Source organism: Bubalus bubalis, chromosome 10 (genome assembly GCF_019923935.1).
Source record: "Bubalus bubalis isolate 160015118507 breed Murrah chromosome 10, NDDB_SH_1, whole genome shotgun sequence".
Lineage (NCBI taxonomy): Eukaryota > Metazoa > Chordata > Mammalia > Artiodactyla > Bovidae > Bubalus > Bubalus bubalis.
The window spans coordinates 47798301-47817132 of NC_059166.1; the positions used below are offsets into that span (position 1 = coordinate 47798301).

Genomic DNA, 18832 nt, shown 5'->3' on the forward strand with positions numbered 1-18832 from the left:
AAAGAGAGCAGGAGCTAACGGCTTTGTCCAAACTGAAGTCAGACCATACCCGTCTTTGTCATCACTCTCCATCTCCTCCATCTCACTCCATGTACAAGTCAAAATCCTTACAATGGCCTCACGGGATCTAGATCCGCAGACTCTCTGACCTTTCTCCTGCTTTCCTCTGGTCCCCTCCACTCCAGCAGTGCTGGCCCCTGTGCTGCTCCTGGAACTAGAGACTTCTGTTCAGTCTACTTGCTCCCTATACACAGCACCCTCTTCTCCCAGGTTTTAACTCCAAATTCCCTTCCTTCCCGTTTTCTTTAGACTCCTCAATTTGCTTTGCTCTTTAGCACTTATCACCAACGACATCTACAACCTCACTGACCTTGTTGTCTTTGCCTTCTGGACTCCACGTGCTATGAGACAGGTTTTTGCCTGTTTTGTACAATGTTGTACTCCTAGTGCCTAGAACATTTCTTTGCTCATTTTACATGATATTTCAATATCATGTAATATTTGTTCATTGAGTGGGTTCATAAAACATTCCCTCTTAAAGAAGTCAGTGGGAAGATTGAGAAGATATTTAGTGGTAGTATTTAGGCCTCTATCAACTCAAGACTCAAAGGTTCTCCCTTTAATCTAATCCCAAATTTCTTTTCTTAGGAGGGCTGGCCAACCCAACTGTGAGGCCATTTTTGGGGGAGAGTTTTTCCCTTGGGTTAGTGATTTCTATCTGGCAGAGGTTCATGTCCCCTGCTCCTTGTAGGTGCTCTCCAGAAGTCAGGCTAGATCTGATCTTGACCTTGTCAGCTAACTCTGTTGTGAGGAACATACTAGAAATAGGATTTTTAAAAATGGGGACTGGGAGATGGTGCTTTCTTTCTAGCTGGGTCCAACACATTTTAGTACAAGACTTGATTCTGTTATGAGGCCCATAATCAAATGATGGGAGGGTATCTGCTTATCCTACTCTCCCCTAGACCCTTGCCTGTGGAGCACCCAACTTTAAGGGTGCATATCACTTTCTGTTCCCCAAGTGTGCACCACCACGGCTCAGCTGGCCAATCTTACTCCTTTTAGAAAGCACATGTTACCTCCTTATCTTCCCCTTTCTGTTCTCTCAGAACTATGAGAGATTAGGAAGTCCTTGGTGATACTTTTTCAGCAGTACTTTTCATAGCCTATATAAATTTCTCACACAGTGATCTAAACCCCTCAGGCCAGATTCTTCAAGGAACTCTTATTAGAACTTTATACCAGCAGGACTCCTGTAGTACTCTACAAAATTATCCTGCCTCATAGCCATCCTTTCTCTTCTGCTCATGTCATCTCTGTTGCTCTTTTAGAGGACTGGTCATCCCTGTGACTCCTCTAGTGAATGATTTAAACACAACTCAAATATTTCCTCTGGTATTTCACTCCCAATACACACACTTTCTCTATTCCATAATCTGTGTGAAAGAACATCAGGCCCTTCAGTTCATGTAACTGTTCCAGGTGCAACCTGGATAGACATTACATTCTCTCTAGATTCCTTTCAGAAATTAAGAATAAGTAAATAAATGAATGAATGAATAAATAAATACATCAAGAATATCTCCAAACAGTTGTCATTCTGGATGACTGAATTAGAAAAATTCTGTATGTAAAATATATTTATAATTTGGTCTACAGACTCACTGATTTATTTAATGATTAATTTGTTATAGTGAGTATATCAGAAGCTCCAATAAAAATATCATGTACTCAAAATAATTTGAGACAAGTTTATTTACAAAATAGTGATTTACTTCAAAAGTGTGATTGTAGGGGAACCCAAAGAATTGTGGAATAACTCAGAGCTAGTTTAGTAACTGCCAAGGTGTTACCACCCACTCCTCAACCTGAAATGGGATGGGGAGGGCAGTTTCAGGAACGTGGAAAGAATGTGAAAGAGCTGCCTGGGCAGGAGTAGTCACTTCTATTTGTGGTAAAAGGGGGCAAGGAAATAAATATCTTCAACATGTTTTCTTCTCTTTCACATCTGCTTAGATTTTCATTGATCCTTCACAACTGGACAACACAGGTCATATATAGAAGCCTTTCTATTTAGTCCTTTTAAGTCATGTTCCATGTCAAACCAGAAAAAGAGAAGGGTGGATTTGGGAGAGAAGTACAATGGAGGGGAAGTAAAATGAAATTCTAGCAGAGCTATTTAAAATTCTAAAAGACAATGTCGTTAAAGTGCTGCACTCAATATGTCAGCAAATTTGGAAAATCCAGCAGTGGATTTTTCACAGTATTGGAAAGGTCAATTGTCATTCCAATTCCCAAGAAAGGCGGTGCTAAAAAATGTTCAAACTACTGGATAATTGCGCTCTCTTACCATGCTAGTAAGGTTATGCTCAAAATCCTTCAAGCTAGGCTTCAACAGTACTTGAGTTGAGAACTTCCAGATGTACAAGCTAAGTCTAGAAAAGGCAGAGGAACCAGAGATCAAATTGCCAACATTCACTGTATCCTAGAGAAAGCAAGAGAATTCCAGAAAAACATCTACTGTTTCATTGACTATGCTAAAGCCTTTGACTGTGTAGATCATAACAAACTGTGGAAGACTCTTAAAGAGATGGGAATACCAGACCATCTTACCTGTCTCCTGATAAACCTGTATGCAGGTCAAGAAGCAGCAGTTAGAACTTTATATGGAAAAACTGACCGGTTCAAAACTGAGGAAGGAGTACAACAAGGGTGTATGTTGTCACCCTGTTTATTTAACTTTAATGCCCAGCTTATCATGAAAACTTAGAGTTACAAGCTGGAATTGACACTGCCAGGAGAAATACCAACAACCTCAGATATGCAGATGATAACATTTTAATGGCAGAAAACAAAGAGGAACTAAGGAGCCTCTTAAGAATGAAAGAGAAGAATGAAAAATCAGGCTTAAAATTCAATATTAAAAAAAACTAAGAGCATGGCATCTGGTCCCATCACTTCATGGCAAATAGAAGGGAAAAGGTGGAAGCAGTGACAGATTTCCTCTTGGAATCTAAAATTACTGTGGGTGGTGCATGCAGCCATAAAATTAAAAGATGCTTGCTCCTTGGAAGAAAAGCTATGACAAACCTGGACAGTGTATCAAAAAGCAAAGACATTATTTTGCTGACAAAGGTCCATATGGTCAAAGCTATGATCTTTCCAATAGTCACTTGCATATGTGAGAGTCTGACCATAAAGGCAGCAGAACACTGAAGAATTGATGCTTTCAAACTGTGGTGCTAGAGAAGACTTTTCAAAGTCCCTTGGACAGCAAGGAGATCAAGCCAGCCAACCAATTCTAAAGGAAATCAACTCTCAATACACATTGGAAGGGCTGATGCTGAAATTTCAATACTTTAGCCACCTGATGTGAAGCGTTGACTCATTGGAAGAGAGCCTGATGCTGGGAAAGATTGAGGGCAGAAGGAGAAGGGGGCAACAGAGAATGAGATGGTTGGATAGCATCTCCAATTCAATGGACATAAACTTGGGCCAACTCTAGGAGATGGTGAGGGACAGGTGAGCCTGGATGCTGTAGCTCATGGGGTTGCAAAGAGTTGGACACAACTTGGTGACTGAACAACAACAAGAGATTTGTCTCAATTCTCTACACTATTGAAATATGCTATTTGAATGTACAGACATACAAAATGAATATCTATACATTCCTCAGACATTCACATCTCTCAGGGCCATGAAAGACTGTGTGAGACCTTAGAAAAGAGATCTTCCACCTGTGGTTTTGCCATTAAATGAGATTTTTAAATTAAGGTTGTCATAAATGCTATGAAAATATAAGGGAAATTCAGAGGGCAAATAAATACTCAGCTGAACATTTCTTAGATCCTAGAATTAAAAAGACAGAAAATTGTACAGAGAATTTCTGAGACTGAAATTTTAGAATGCATTGAAATCATCTGGAGATTGATGTATATACCTGACATTTATTTTTTTTTTAAAGCTTCAATTCAGGTTTTCAGATGTTGATGCATTGTCTACAGGGAATAAACTGCAACCCACAAGGCAATAGGCTGGACTTCAAAACTCTGCAGAATCACTTTCTAAGACCAGATATCCTGACTTTGGATTGGTTAAGAGGATTCTTGTGAAGTTTCTTGCTGAACTGAATGGTTCTGTTTGCATATTGATACAGAGCACATAGATAACAGAATTAGACTTTTGAAAGGTGTGCATACCTTTGATGTGAAACAATACATACTGCACAAGTTAAAGTTATTTTTTAAAAAAAGAAAAAACATTTTTTTCCAGACCATTTAGTAGAAACAGAAAAGAATCACAACTCAGTAATATAATGACAGTTTTAATAAAAACTTGGAGTTGTCGAAAATTAAATAATGGGTATTTGGGATGCTATTTAAAAAAGCCATTTCTAATTAACAAACACATAGTATACGTGTGTGTTCATATTTGCGTTAGATTATTTCAGATGAAAGCCAACTACAGAAAAGCCGACTGTTGTTTTATAGATGCAATTTTAATTTATCTTTACACAAATAAAGGATCTCTATCTTTAATTCCACAGCATTTCTATTTCATATTTTGATGAAAAGACTCAATCCTTTGGCTTTCCTATTAACTGAAGTGCTTCTGTATTAACCTACTTGGAAAGAAGAAGAAAACAGATCTTATATTCTAGAAAATAAATTGTTCAGGCCAAGCTTCAGACTGATATTTTGAATTTGTAGTGTAGAAACTTTGTATAATAATGTTGCTATCCTAATGCATTTGAGATATTTTTAAATGAATAATAGCACTTTTCATTTAATTTTGAGTGTAAATTTTCTAAGATATCTTAGTCATATTCCTTTTTTTGCCAAATCTAAAATTGTGTTTGAGATCTTCTACCTACATCCTATTGGAAGGGGTTGCTATCAGAATGTACCATTTATCTTTTTGGAAAATACTATTAATACAGCAATAATGATTTGTTTTAATTGTCCCTATATTTATGTTTGCTTGTGATATTAAATTTTAACTTTGTCTATTTGTAATTTAAACTAACTATTTTAGCACACTTAAAGTAATTTTCATGGTTGAGCAATTGATTGCTAATTCCATACTTTGGAACTGTACTTTTGTGAAGTAAAAATGTTAATGACCTTGGTTTAGGGCTTAGGAATATTTTTGAAACATATTAAGAGGAAGGCTAATCAATTTGAATACATTCAAACAAAAACCTCTATACAATAACAGACATGACTAAATTAAAGCTAGGAATAGACTAGACTGAGAAGATAAGTTTTCATTTTATATAATATATTAAGAATTACTATCCAAAATATATAAACTACTCCTAAGAAGCAAAAGGAAAAACATCAACAATTCAATAACAAAATAAGAAATGAATATAAATAATTGAATAAAGAGAAAACAGATTAGATAAAAAAACGAAAAATACTTAATTTCAATGAAAATTAAGATAATGTAATTTCAATTATATATAGGGCTTTGCATTTATTGAATCAGTAAAAATAAATATCTGATAATTGTTTCAGTGAAATTGTGGAGAGGCAGGAATCCTCATATACTCCTGTTGGGAACATATAATGCCACAGAATTAATCAGAATCTAATAAGATTACAAGTGCTATGGTAGACAAAATTCTAAGATGGTCCTCATGATCACTACCCACCCCCCTGATGTTGCTGCTGCTACTGCAAAGTCGCTTCAGTCGTGTCCGACTCTGTGCGACCCCACAGATGGCAACCCACCAGGCTCCCCCATCCCTGGGATTCTCCAGGCAAGAACACTGGAGTGGGTTGCCATTTCCTTCTCCAATGCATGAAAGGGAAAAGTGAAAGTGAAGTCACTCAGTTGTGTCCAACTCCTAGCGACCCCATAGACTGCAGCCTACCAGGCTCCTCCGTCCATGGGATTTTCCAGGCAAGAGTACTGGAGTGGGGTGCCATCGCCTTCTCTGCCCCCTAATGTTATGCTCTGTATAATCCCCTCCCTTTGAGTATGAATGGGACCTGTCACTTGTTTATAATCAATAAAATAAAGATGAAAGAATGTCACTATTGTGATTAGCTTACAAAATAGTCATTGCTTAGCATGGTTCTGATAGGCACAAATTTCATTTAACATAGTTTAGGTAACTATCATCAGTCCCCCAAGTATATGGTCCAGATTTCAGCCATCACTGCATGTTAATTGTAATCATAAATATACAAATTTTGCTTGGATTTTTTAGTTTACTCATTACTATGTAAGTAGCAGGTGCACATCATGATCACTGATTTTCTTTCAAAGTCTGTTTATAGTTGTTCACTACACACGTCAGTTTCTTCATGCAGTTACAGCAAAGCATGCAGTTGTATTACCTCCTTGTCTTCTTGCTATAAAACATGTAGCATTTTACAGAAAAGGATAATTGATAGAGGGAACTGGGTGACCAAGAAATGTAGAGCAGAGGTATGAAAAATGAAAACACCAGGAGTAGAATTTGATGTGGTTAGAGTAGGAATATAGAGACAGCAAAAGTGAAAATAGGACTAGACATATCTCTACATGAAGGCACTTTTTCCATGGTATTTCAATGATACTGAAAGAGGTCAATGAAATCTAGGGGAAAAAAAAAAAAAAGGACAAAGTCACTTCAATAATTTCAGTTTAGATTGTATTAAGGAGTGGAGCTTTTATTTCCACTTTGGATTGAAGCCTGTAAAAAAAAAAAAAAAAAAAAATCCAGTCAGTTTGTCTAGATTCAGGTCAAAGTATTGACTTTAGTTACTTAATTGAAAATAAAGAAGATAAATACTAAGGCTGAAGGAATCATTTTTACAGCCAGTAAAGTCTGGTTTCATTGTTTCAGAAGTAGTATAAATTAAGATTACACTACTTGGTGAAGCTATGAGAGCTGATAATAATGCAGCTCTAAAATTTACACTCAAATTCCAAGTACTGGTTTAAGTGGTTATCAGTTCAGTTCAGTTGCTCAGTTGTGTCCAACTCTTTGCGACCCCATGAATTGCAACACGCCAGGCCTCCCTGTCCATCACCAACTCCTGGAGTTCACTCAGACTCATGTCCATCGAGTCAGTGACACCATCCAGCCATCTCATCCTCTGTCGTCCCCTTCTCCTCCTCCCTCAATATTTCCCAGCATCAGGGTCTTTTCCAATGAGCCAACTCTTCGCATGAGGTGGCCAAAGTACTGGAGTTTCAGCTTCAGCATCATTCCCTCCAAAGAAATCCCACGACTGATCTCCTTCAGAATGGACTGGTTGGATCTCCTTGCAGTCCAAGGGACTCTCAAGAGTCTTCTCCAACACCACAGTTCAAAAGCATCAATTCTTCAGCGCTCAGTCTTCTTCACAGTCCAACTCTCACATCCATACATGACCACAGGAAAAACCATAGCCTTGACTAGACAAACCTTTATTGGCAAAGTAACGTTTCTGCTTTTTAAAATGCTATCTAGGTTTGTCATAACTTTCCTTCCAAGGAGTAAGTGTCTTTTAATTTCATGGCTGCAGTCACCATCTGCAGTGATTTCGGAGCCCAGAAAAATAAAGTCTGACACTGTTTCCACTGTTTCCCCATATATTTCCCATGAAGTGATGGGACCAGATGCCATGATCTTCCTTTTCTGAATGTTGAGCTTTAAGCCAACTTTTTCACTCTCCACTTTCACTTTCATCAAGAGGCTTTTTAGCTCCTCTTCACTTTCTGCCATAAGGGTGGTGTCATCTGTATATCTGAGGTGATTGATATTTCTCCTGGCCATCTTGATTCCAGCTTGTGTTTCTTCCAGTCCAGCATTTCTCATGATGTACTCTGCATATAAGTTAAATAAGCAGGGTGATAATATACAGCCTTGATGTACTCCTTTTCCTATTCGGAACCAGTCTGTTGTTCCATGTCCAGTTCTAACTGTTGCTTCCTGACCTGCATACAGGTTTCTCAAGAGGCAGGTCAGGTGGTCTGGTATTCCCATCTCATTCAGAGTTTTCCACAGTTTATTGTGATCCACACAGTCAAAGGCTTTGGCATGGTCAATAAAGCAGAAATAGATGTTTTTCTGGAACTCTCTCTTTTTCGATGATCCAGCGGATGTTGGCAATTTGATCTCTGGTTCCTCTGCTTTTTCTAAAACCAGCTTGAACATCAGGAAGTTCACGGTTCACATATTGCTGAAGCCTGGCTTGGAGAATTTTGAGCATTACTTTCCTAGCATGTGAGATGAGTGCAATTGTGCGGTAGTTTGAGCATTCTTTGGCATTGCCTTTCTTTGGGATTGGAATGAAAACTGACCTTTTCCAGTCCTGTGGCCACTGCTGAGTTTTCCAAATTTGCTGGCATATTGAGTGCAGCACTTTCACAGCATCATCTTTCAGGATTTGGAATAGCTCCACTGGAAGTCCATCACCTCCACTAGCTTTGTTCGTAGTGATGCTTTCTAAGGCCCACTTGACTTCACATTCCAGGATGTCTGGCTCTAGGTCAGTGATCACACCATCGTGATTATCTGGGTCGTGAAGATCTTTTTTGTACAGTTCTTCTGTGTATTCTTGCCACCGCTTCTTAATATCTTCTGCTTCTGTTAGGTCCATACCATTTCTGTCCTTTATCGAGCCCATCTTTGTGTGAAATGTCCCCTTGGTATCTCTAATTCTCTTGAAGAGATCTCTAGTCTTTCCCATTCTGTTGTTTTCCTCTATTTCTTTGCATTGATCACTGAGGAAGGCTTTCTTATCTCTCCTTGCTATTCTTTGGAACTCTGCATTCAGATGCTTATATCTTTCCTTTTCTCCTTTGCTTTTTGCTTCTCTTCTTTTCACAGCTATTTGTAAGTCCTCCCCAGACAGCCATTTTGCTTTTTTGCATTTATTTTCCATGGGGATGGTCTTGATCTCTGTCTCCTGTACAATGTCATGAACCTCATTCCATAGATGATCAGGCACTCTATCTATCAGATCTAGGCCCTTAAATCTATTTCTCACTTCCACTGTATAATCATAAGGGATTTGATTTAGGTCATACCTGAATGGTCTAGTGGTTTTCCCTACTTTCTCCAATTTCAGTCTGAATTTGGTAATAAGGAGTTCATGATCTGACCACAGTCAACTCCTGGTCTTGTTTTTGTTGACTGTATAGAGCTTCTCCATCTTTGGCTGCAAAGAATATAATCAATCTGATTTCAGTGTTGACCATCTGGTGATGTCCATGTGTAGAGTCTTCTCTTGTATTGTTGGAAGAGGGTGTTTGCTATGACCAGTGCATTTTCTTGGCAAAACTCTATTAGTCTTTGCCCTGCTTCATTCCGTATTCCAAGGCCAAATTTGCCTGTTACTCCAGGTGTTTCTTGACTTCCTCCTCTTGCATTCCAGTCCCCTATAATGAAAAGGACATCTTTTTTGGGTGTTCCTTCTAAAAGGTCCTTTAGGTCTTCATAGAACCATTCAACTTCAGCTTCTTCAGCGTTACTGGTTGGGGCATAGACCTGGATTACTGTGATATTGAATGGTTTGCCTTGGAAATGAAAAGAGAGCATTCTGTTGTTTTTGAGATTGCATCCAAGTACTGCATTTCGGACTCTTTTGTTGACCATGATGGCTACTCCATTTCTTCTGAGGGATTCCTGCCTGCAGTAGTAGATATAAAGGTCATCTGAGTTAAATTCACCCATTCCAGTCCATTTGAGTTTGCTGATTCCTAGAATGTCTACATTCACTCTTGCCATCTCTTGTTTGACCACTTCCAATTTGCCTTGATTCATGGACCGGACATTCCAGGTTCCTGTGCAATATTGCTCTTTACAGCATCGGATCTTGCTTCTATCACCAGTCACATCCACAGCTGGGTATTGTTTTTGCTTTGGTTCCATCCCTTCATTCTTTCTGGAGTTATTTCTCCTCTGATCTCCAGTAGCATATTGGGCCCGTACTGACCTGTGGAGTTCCTCTTTCAGTATCCTATCATTTTGCCTTTTCATACTGTTCATGGGGTTCTCAAGGCAAGAATACTGAAGTGGTTTGCCATTCCCGTCTCCAGTGGACCACATTCTGTCAGATCTCTCCACCATGACCCCACCCATCTTGAGTTGCCCCACGGGCATGGCTTAGTTTCATTGAGTTAGACAAGGCTGTGGTCCTAGTGTGATTAGATTGGCTAGTTTTCTGTGATTATGATTTCAGTGTGTCTGCCCTCTTGCAACATCTACCATCTTACTTGGGTTTCTCTTACCTTGGGTATGGGGTATCTCTTCACGGCTGCTCCAGCTAAGCGCAGCCGCTGCTCCTTACCTTGGATGAGGGGTATCTCCTCACCACCGCCCTTTCTGACTTTCAACGTGGGATAGCTCCCCTAGGCCCTCCTGCGCCCACACAGCCACTGCTCCTTGGACGTGGGGTTGGTCTTCCCAGCCGCCGCCTTTGGCCTCCGGCCTGAGTTTGGTCCTTCCAGCCGCTGCCCCTGGCCATGGGTGTAGGGTAGCTCCTCCAGGCCACCACCCCTAGCCTCAGGCTTGAGGTTGGTCCTCCAGGCCGCCCCCAGCCTCAGGCGTAGGGTAGCTCCTTCTGGCTGCCGCCCCTGACCTCGGACTTGGGTAGCTCTTTTCGGTCATTCCTGCACCGTCGCAGCCTGGCACTCTCGGCTGCTGCCCCTGACCTAGGACGTGGGTTAGCTCCTCTTGGCCGTGCTTAGTGCGCCAGTCGCAGCTGCTGCCGCCGCCGCACTTAAATTGTTATAATAATGTGAAATATTTAATGGTGTTGAGACAAGTCAATTTTGAAAGGTAATCCTATTAAAATGTAGATGAATAATGATACAGATTTGCAAGTGACCGTAAAGGAGATGCACCCTAAAGAACTCAGTGAAGGTGAACTTACTGACATAAATGATGAAGTGGTAGGGATGGAAAGGATGGAGATATCCAGAAGAAGAGGCTAGTAGAACACTTTACATAAAAGGAACTCTTGGAGACCATCTCATGTTAATGAAGGTGCAAAAGTTAAAATGTTGGAAGTTAACTCAAACTTAGAAAGGCCTATGACATTTCACCAAGGCATAGAAAAGCTGCTCATTCCATATAATAGATTGTGGGATGAGAAAAAAGTCAGCACTGTTCAAGCTACTCTTAACTGTTTTATGCAAAGAAATCAAACACTAATTCTGAGTATCTCCATTGTTTGAAATTGTAGTTCTAGATATATTTTAGTTTTACTATTTAAATTTTTTCCAATATATATTTTCAACCTATAATAAGAATTTTAAAATGTTTTGACCAAATTTAAGGTCACTGAAAAATAGTAATGAAAACTGTAATTTCTCATTGCTTATTAAGATTGCTCTGCATGATTTCAGCTTGCACCATCATTTGTATATCCCCACCATAACCTGCAAAGAAAGGACAGCCTGTATCAAGTCTCAGCCTTACTAGCACATACATGAGAAGATGTTCACACTGGCCTTAAAGAATTAAGGTGCCATGCCAGTGGAGATGACCACATGAGAGGGAACCGCCAACCTCAACCCTACAACTGCAAGGAGCTGGGTGCTGCTGACAACTACATACGCATGAAAGAGAGTCCCAAGTTTTCAGATGAGGCCATAGCTCTCACTGGCACTTTGATTTAAGCCTATAGACTCTGAATAAAGCACTCAAATTAAGCCATGGAAATTACAAGATAATACATATTGTTTTACACTAGACTTCATTTTAAGCTACATTTTGGACCTCCAAGAGTTCATTTTAAGTTACATTTGTATCATTTTAAGCCACATTTCTCTTATGTGTGTGTTGATTGAACTAGAGTTATATCTTTATCAACATGAATAGACTGAAAAATACTTTCACTGGCAAAATACCAAAGAGATACACAAAATATGGTATCTTTACGTTAATAAAAACTCAAATTGCTATATATATTCTATGACCAAATATGTATATATAAAGGTAAGGAAAATGAACTAGAAAATTTTACCATGCATCCTAAATAATGCTTAGCTCTTGAGGATAGGAATAGGGTATGGGAATGTGACCTGGAGTCTCAAACAATAGAAATTTCAATTTTAGCATAAAAAAATTTTTTTATAAGAAAGAAAAAAAGCATAAAAATGTCAAAGTTAAATGGCAGGCTCATTTACTGTATTTACTGTTTGTAATTTTCTATACTGTTAAATGCTAAAAAGGAAATGTCTGTAAATTCTAATGTGTAATACACACTTAAACTGTAATATGTATCTAATCATGAAAGGGAGTTAAGGAATTAGTAAGGAAAATGTTCAAAATGTTTTGTCAAGGGTGGGAAAAATTAAATGCTCAGTCTTAGATAGCATAAAACCAAAATTGTATTGATTCTTCCTTTCTGCTCCAGAATGGTTGCTCTCTTGGTTTTAGGAAACTTTCCTCGGTCTCTTGGCTGGCTGCCTGTAGTTGCTCCTAGGCAAAAGCCAGACTCAGCTGCCTATCTGTGGGAGGAAGCTTGAAAGCACTTCAGTGTAGCTCACCAGATAGGTTGTAATGATCCGCTTCAGAATCACCTGGAGTGCTTGTTAAGGATACAGATGGTTGTACCCACAACGTATTTACCGAGTCAAAGTTTGGAGGGAATGTGGCTAGGGATTCTTTCAAATTTTCTGGGGAAGTCATTTCTTCTCATTTAAAAGTAATTATTTACTATTTTAATAGTAAAATAGAGTTCTTCAAAATGATAAAATGTTTGCAAATTTTAACAATTATCATGTGCATGAATAATATTTTACTGAAAACACATTTTTAGGGAGATGGATAGGAAATATCAATATTTATGGTGCTTTGACTAAAAATGTCTAATTTTTAATTGCACAACTCCACTCCCACCCTTGAACAATGTACAATAGTAAAGTTCAGGATGAATGAAAAGTACCCTATCCCTATGCTCTTTCAATCTTTCTTTGATCTTTTAATTTAAAAAATTACAAATAAATAGAAAAGCTACAAGAATGTTTAATAAGCTTATTCTATTCACTCACATTCACCAGTGTTAGCTTTTTTCACATTTACTTTGTGTATGTGTGTGTGAGTGTGTGTATATATCTTTTTGCTGAACAATTTTAGAGTAAATTAAAGGCATAATGAATGTCTACCTCTAATTGTTTCTGTATGTTTATCTTCTAAAACAACAGGACATTATTTTATATACAATGCAATTATAAGATAGGAATTTACTCTTAGAGTACTACTATTTAATATACCACCTATATTCAAATTTTGCTAAGTGTCTTAAAGTTCTATTAGAATTTCTTCTAATCCAGTCATCTTATCACTTTAGTCTCATTCTATCAGGAATGGTTCCTTATCTTTTGCCATTCATAACATTGGCATTTCTTAATAGTAGCCAGGAAAATTTAATTCAGATGACCGTTATATCTACTACTGTGGGCAACAATCCCTTAGAAGAAATAGAGTAGCCCTCATAGTCAATGAAAGAGTCTGAAACACAGTACTTGGGTGAAAATTCAAAAATGACAAAATAATTTCAGTTTGTTTCCAAGACAAACCATTCAATATCACAGTAATCCAAGTCTATATATCCCAACCACTAATGCCAAAGAAGCTGAAGTTGAATGGTTCTATGAAGACATACAAGACCTTCTAGAACTAAGACTTAAAAAACGATGTCCTTTGCATCATAGTGAACTCGAACGCAAATGGAGGAAGTCAAGAGATACCTGGAGTAACAGGCAAGTTTGGCCTCGGCAGACAAAGCAAGGCAAAGGCTAACAGAGCTTTGCCAAGAGGAGGTACTGGTCATAGCAAACACCCTCTTGCAACAACACAAGGACAATTCTAAACATGGATACCACCAGTGGTCAATACTGAAATCAGATTGATTATATTCTTTATAGCCAAAGATGGAAAAATTCTATACAGTCAGCAAAAGCAAGACCTGGAGCTGACTGTGGCTCAGAGCATCAGCTTTTTACTGCAAAATTCAGACTTAAATCAAAGAAAGTAGGGGAAACCACTAGGCCATTCAGGTATGGCCTAAATCAAATTGCTTATAATTATACAGTGAAAGTGACAAATAGATCCAAGAAACTGGATCTGATATACAGAGTGCCTGGAGAACTATGGACAAAGGTTCATAACACTGTACAGGAGGCAGTGATCAAAACCATCCCCGAGAGAAAGAAATGCAAAAAGGCAAAATGATTGTCTGAGGAGGCCTCACAAATAGCTGAGAAAAGAAGCAAAAGGCAAAGAAGAAAAGGAAAGATACAGCCATCTGAATGCAGAGTTCCAAGGAATAGCAAGGAGAGAGAAGAAAGCCTTCTTAAGTGAACAATACAAAGAAATAGAGGAAAACAACAGAATGGGAAAGATTAGAGATCTCTTCAAGAAAATTAGAGATACAAAGGGAATATTTCATGCAAAGATGGGAACAATAAAAGACAGAAATGATAAGGACCTATCAGAAGCAGACAAGATTAAGAAGTAGCAGCAAGAATATACAGAAGAACTATACAAAAAATACCTTAATGACCTGGACAACCAAGATGTGCTCACCCACCTAGAGTCAGACATCTTTAAGGAGCATCACTACAAACAAAGTTAGTAGAGGTGATAGAATTCCAGCTGAGCTATTACAAATCCTAAAAGATGAAGCTGTTAAAGTGCTGCACTCAATATGCAAGCAAATTTGGAAAACTCAGCAGTGGCTCAGTTCAGTTCAGTTCAGTCGCTCAGTCGTGTCCCACTCTTTGTGACCCCATGAATCGCAGCACACCAGCCCTGCCTGTCCATCACCAACTTCCAGAGTTCACTCAGACTCATGTCCATCGAGTCAGTGATGCCATCCAGCCAACTCATCCTCTGTTGTCCCCTTCTCCTCCTGCCCCCAATCCCTCCCAGCATCAGAGAATTTTCCAATGAGTCAATTCTTCGCATGAGGTGGCCAAAGTACTGGAGTTTCAGCTTCAGCATCATTCCCTCCAAAAAAATCCCAAGGCTGCAGTGGCTACAGGACTGGAAAATGTTAAGTTTTTCACTCCAATCCCAAAGAAGGGCAATGCCAAAGAATGTTCAAACTATCACATAATTGCACCCATTTCATATGCTAACAAGGTCATGCTCAAAATCCTCCAACCTAGGCTTCAGCTGTACATAAACCAAGAACTCCCAGATGTACAAACTGGATTTAGAAAAGGTAGAGGAACCAGAGATCAAATTGCCAACATCCGTTGCATCATAGGAAAAGCAAGAGAATTCCAGAAAAACATCTACTTCTGCTTCACTAAGGATCATAACCAACTGTGGAAAACTCTTAAAGTGATGGAATATCAGACCACCTTACCTGCCTCCTGAGAAACCTATATGCAGGAAAACCTTTACTGGAAAAGGAAAACTTAATAGTAAAAGGGGACTGATCAATATTAATGAAAAATATTTTTGTATACCAATAAAATAAAATTATTTTATAGCTTGTTCTTTTATGTTTCTCTTTAAATACAGTAATTCCCCCCCAACACAAGGTACACTCACTTGAAGGCAAAATATGTTGATATATACTAACTAAAATGTGAAAATTAACTTTTTTAGAAGAGAAGAGATTTAATGCAGCTCACTTTTGCTTCCTGTAATTTATGGAAATTTTAATTCATTACTTTCAGACAACTGAATTCTTTTGAATGCAATAGCCAAAAGTAAAATGATTTCCTATCTTTCATAGTTATATCATCACCATCTACACACAGAAAGAAACATTACAAGGAATTCAAAGTACTCATCAACATTAAAAAGCATTTAACAAGATTCAAAAATTACTTGAATGTATAGGGTGCATTCTGGAAGTTCAGCATCAATGTCAGTCTAGAAATAGTTATCTCAGATTAAATTAAGATATAATTTTCTCTATTGAATCAATGAAATATCTCATGCATTTGTGCTTTAAAGTTTATATAAATTATACAAAGCTCTTACAAATCCATCCTGCTCTTACAAGAAATTACCTTTTCAAATGGCTTCTTCTAACTGGAGTAAATTCTAGCTATTCTTTGTCCTATAGGTCACTTGGTTAGTCACCTGACTAAGAGAAGGGAAATCCTCATTTATCAGTCTGGGCTGGGAAACATCCTTAGGATTGTTTGGCCAGGTGGTAAATGTTATCACTTTGGGATGTTCCACAAATCTGGGGAGTCTTTTCCTCTGCACTTCCTGAGACAGGAGTCTTTATACTCCATATGCTCCATTCTGGTTTAAATGTAAAATATCACCTTTAGAAAAATCTCCAAGGCAAATTATAAAGCTTCAATGTAAAGTAACAAAAAAGAAAATGAGTCAGGATACCTACTCAGTTCATTGGACTTAAACTTTATATTCTAGGAAGAAATGATTATAAAACATGGTAATACTAATAATATTAATTTTATATATTAGATATGTAGAAACATTTTTATTTCAAGTTAAGGTTAATGAGAACTGACTTTCTTCTGTAAGAGTATGAGTGTTGTATAAGTAGGGTTTATTTTTGTATTTTTTTTAATTAGGGAAAGGATAAATTCTTAAAGCAGTGTAATTTGCAAAACAAGAAGGAAAACAAATGTTAAGAGTCAGTACAATAGAGTTGTAAACCACAGGATTATGGTGATGATAATGATAGCTATGAAATATATTTGACCTCATACTTAGCACTTACTGTATTTTAAGCACTATGTGTGTATATATATGTATATACTGTTTTGTACACTTTGCATGCATATACATACATGATATAGATATGCACTATATACATTATATATATATATACATATATGAGTGACTACCATTTCTGTCTACATTTTACAGTTTCATAATGAAAAAGATGTACTTTTCATGATAGGGGACTGGAATGCAAAAGTAGGAAGTCAAGAGATACCTGGAGTAATAGGCAAAATTTGGCCTTAGACTGCAAAATGAAGCAGGTCAAAGGCTAACAGAGTTTTGCCAAGAGAATGCACTGGTCATGGAAAACAGCTCTTCCAACAATACAAGAGGAGACTTTATACATGGACATCACCAAATGGTCAATACCAAAATCAGATTGATTATATTCTTTGCAGACAAAGATGGAAAACCTATATACAATCACCAAAAACAAGAATGGGAGCTGACTATGGCTCAGATCATGAACTCCTTATTGCCAAATTCAGACTTAAATTGACTAAAGTAGGGAAAAACATTTGGAGAAGGCAGTGGCACCCCACTCCAGTACTCTTGCCTGGGAAATCCCATGGACAGAGGAGCCTGGTAGGCTACAGTCCATGGGGTGGTGAAGAGTCGGACACGACTGAGAGACTTCGCTTTCACTTTCATGCATTGGAGAAGGAAATGGCAATCCACTCCAGTGTTCTTGCCTGGAATCCCAGGGACGGGAGCCTGGTGGGGGGCTGTCTATGGGGTCACACAAAGTCGGACACGACTGATGTGACTTAGCAGTAACAGCAGCAGGGAAAACCACTAGACCATTCAGGTATGACCTAAATCAAATCCCTTAAGATTACAGTGGAAATGACAAACAGATCCAAGGGATTAGATCTCATGGAGAGAGTCCTTGAAGAACTTTGGATGGAGTTTCATGACATTGTACAGGAGGCAATGATCAAGACCATCCCCAAGAAAAAGAAATGCAAAAAAGCAAAATGGTTGTCTGAGGAGTCCTTACAAATAGCTGAGAAAAGAAGAGAAGCCATAGGCAAAAGAGAAAAGGAAAGATATACCCATTTGAATAGAAAGTTCCAAAGAATAGCCAGGAGAGATAAGAAAGCCTTTCTCAGTGATCAATGCAAAGAAATAGAGGAAAGCAATAGAATGGGAAAGACTAAAGATCTCTTCAAGAAAATTAGAGATACCAAGGAAAATTTTCATGTAAAGATGGGGACAATAAAGGACAGAAATGGTAGGGACCTAAGAGAAGCAGAAGATATTAAGAAGAGGTGGCAAAAATACACAGAAGAACAATATAAAAAAGATCTTCATGACCCAGATAACCACAATGGTGTGATCACCTAGAGCCAGACATCCTGGAATGTGAAGTCAAGTGGGCCTTAGGAAGCATCACTACAAACAAAGCTAGTGGAGATAATGGAATGCCAGCCAAGCTATTTCAACTACTAAAAGATGATGCTGTGAAAGTGCTGCACTCAATATGCCAGCAAATTTGGAAAACTCAGCAGTGGCCACGGGACTGGAAAAGGTCAGTTTTCATTTCAATCCCAAAGAAAGGAAAAGCCAAAAAATGTTCAAACTACCACACAATTCCACTCATCTCACACACTAGCAAACTAATGCTTAAAATTCTCCAAGCCAGGCTTTAACAGTATGTGAACCCTGAACTTCAAGAAGTTCAAGCTAGATTTAGAAAAGGCAGAGGAACAAGAGATAAAATTGCCAACAGCGTTGGATCATTGAAAAAGTGAGAGTTCCAGAAAAAAAAATCTACTTCTGCTTTATTGACTACACCAAAGCCTTTGACTGTGCAGATCAATAAACTGTGGAAAATTCAAGAGATGAGAATACCAGACCACCTGACCTGCCTCTTGAGAAATCAGTATGCAGGTCAGGAAGCAACAGTTAGAACCTGACATGGAAAAACAGACTGGTTCCAAATTGGGAAAGGAGTACATCAAAGCTGTATATTGTCACCCTGCTTATTTAACTTATATGCAGATTACATCATGCAAAATACTGGGTTGGGTGAAGCACAAACTAGAATCAAGATTACCTGGAGAAATATCAATGACCTCAGATATGCAGATGACACCACCCTTATGGCAGAAAGCAAAAAAGAACTAAAGAGCCTCTTGATGAAAGTGAAAGAGGAGAGTGAAAAAATTGGCTTAAAAC

At 38.3% G+C, this 18832-nt stretch overlaps 1 long non-coding RNA gene across 2 annotated transcripts in view; it reads right to left on the reverse strand.

The window, feature by feature from the left end:
* Positions 1-18832, reverse strand: part of LOC123327699 — a 31633-nt gene that overhangs the window by 3566 nt on the left and 9235 nt on the right. The window contains exon 2 of one of the 2 annotated variants that reach the window (XR_006542372.2): positions 2351-2435. The exons of the other annotated variant lie outside the window; for it this stretch is intronic. This is a non-coding gene — a long non-coding RNA (uncharacterized LOC123327699). The remainder of the gene's footprint in view (positions 1-2350; positions 2436-18832) is intronic. 2 annotated transcript variants of the gene reach the window in all.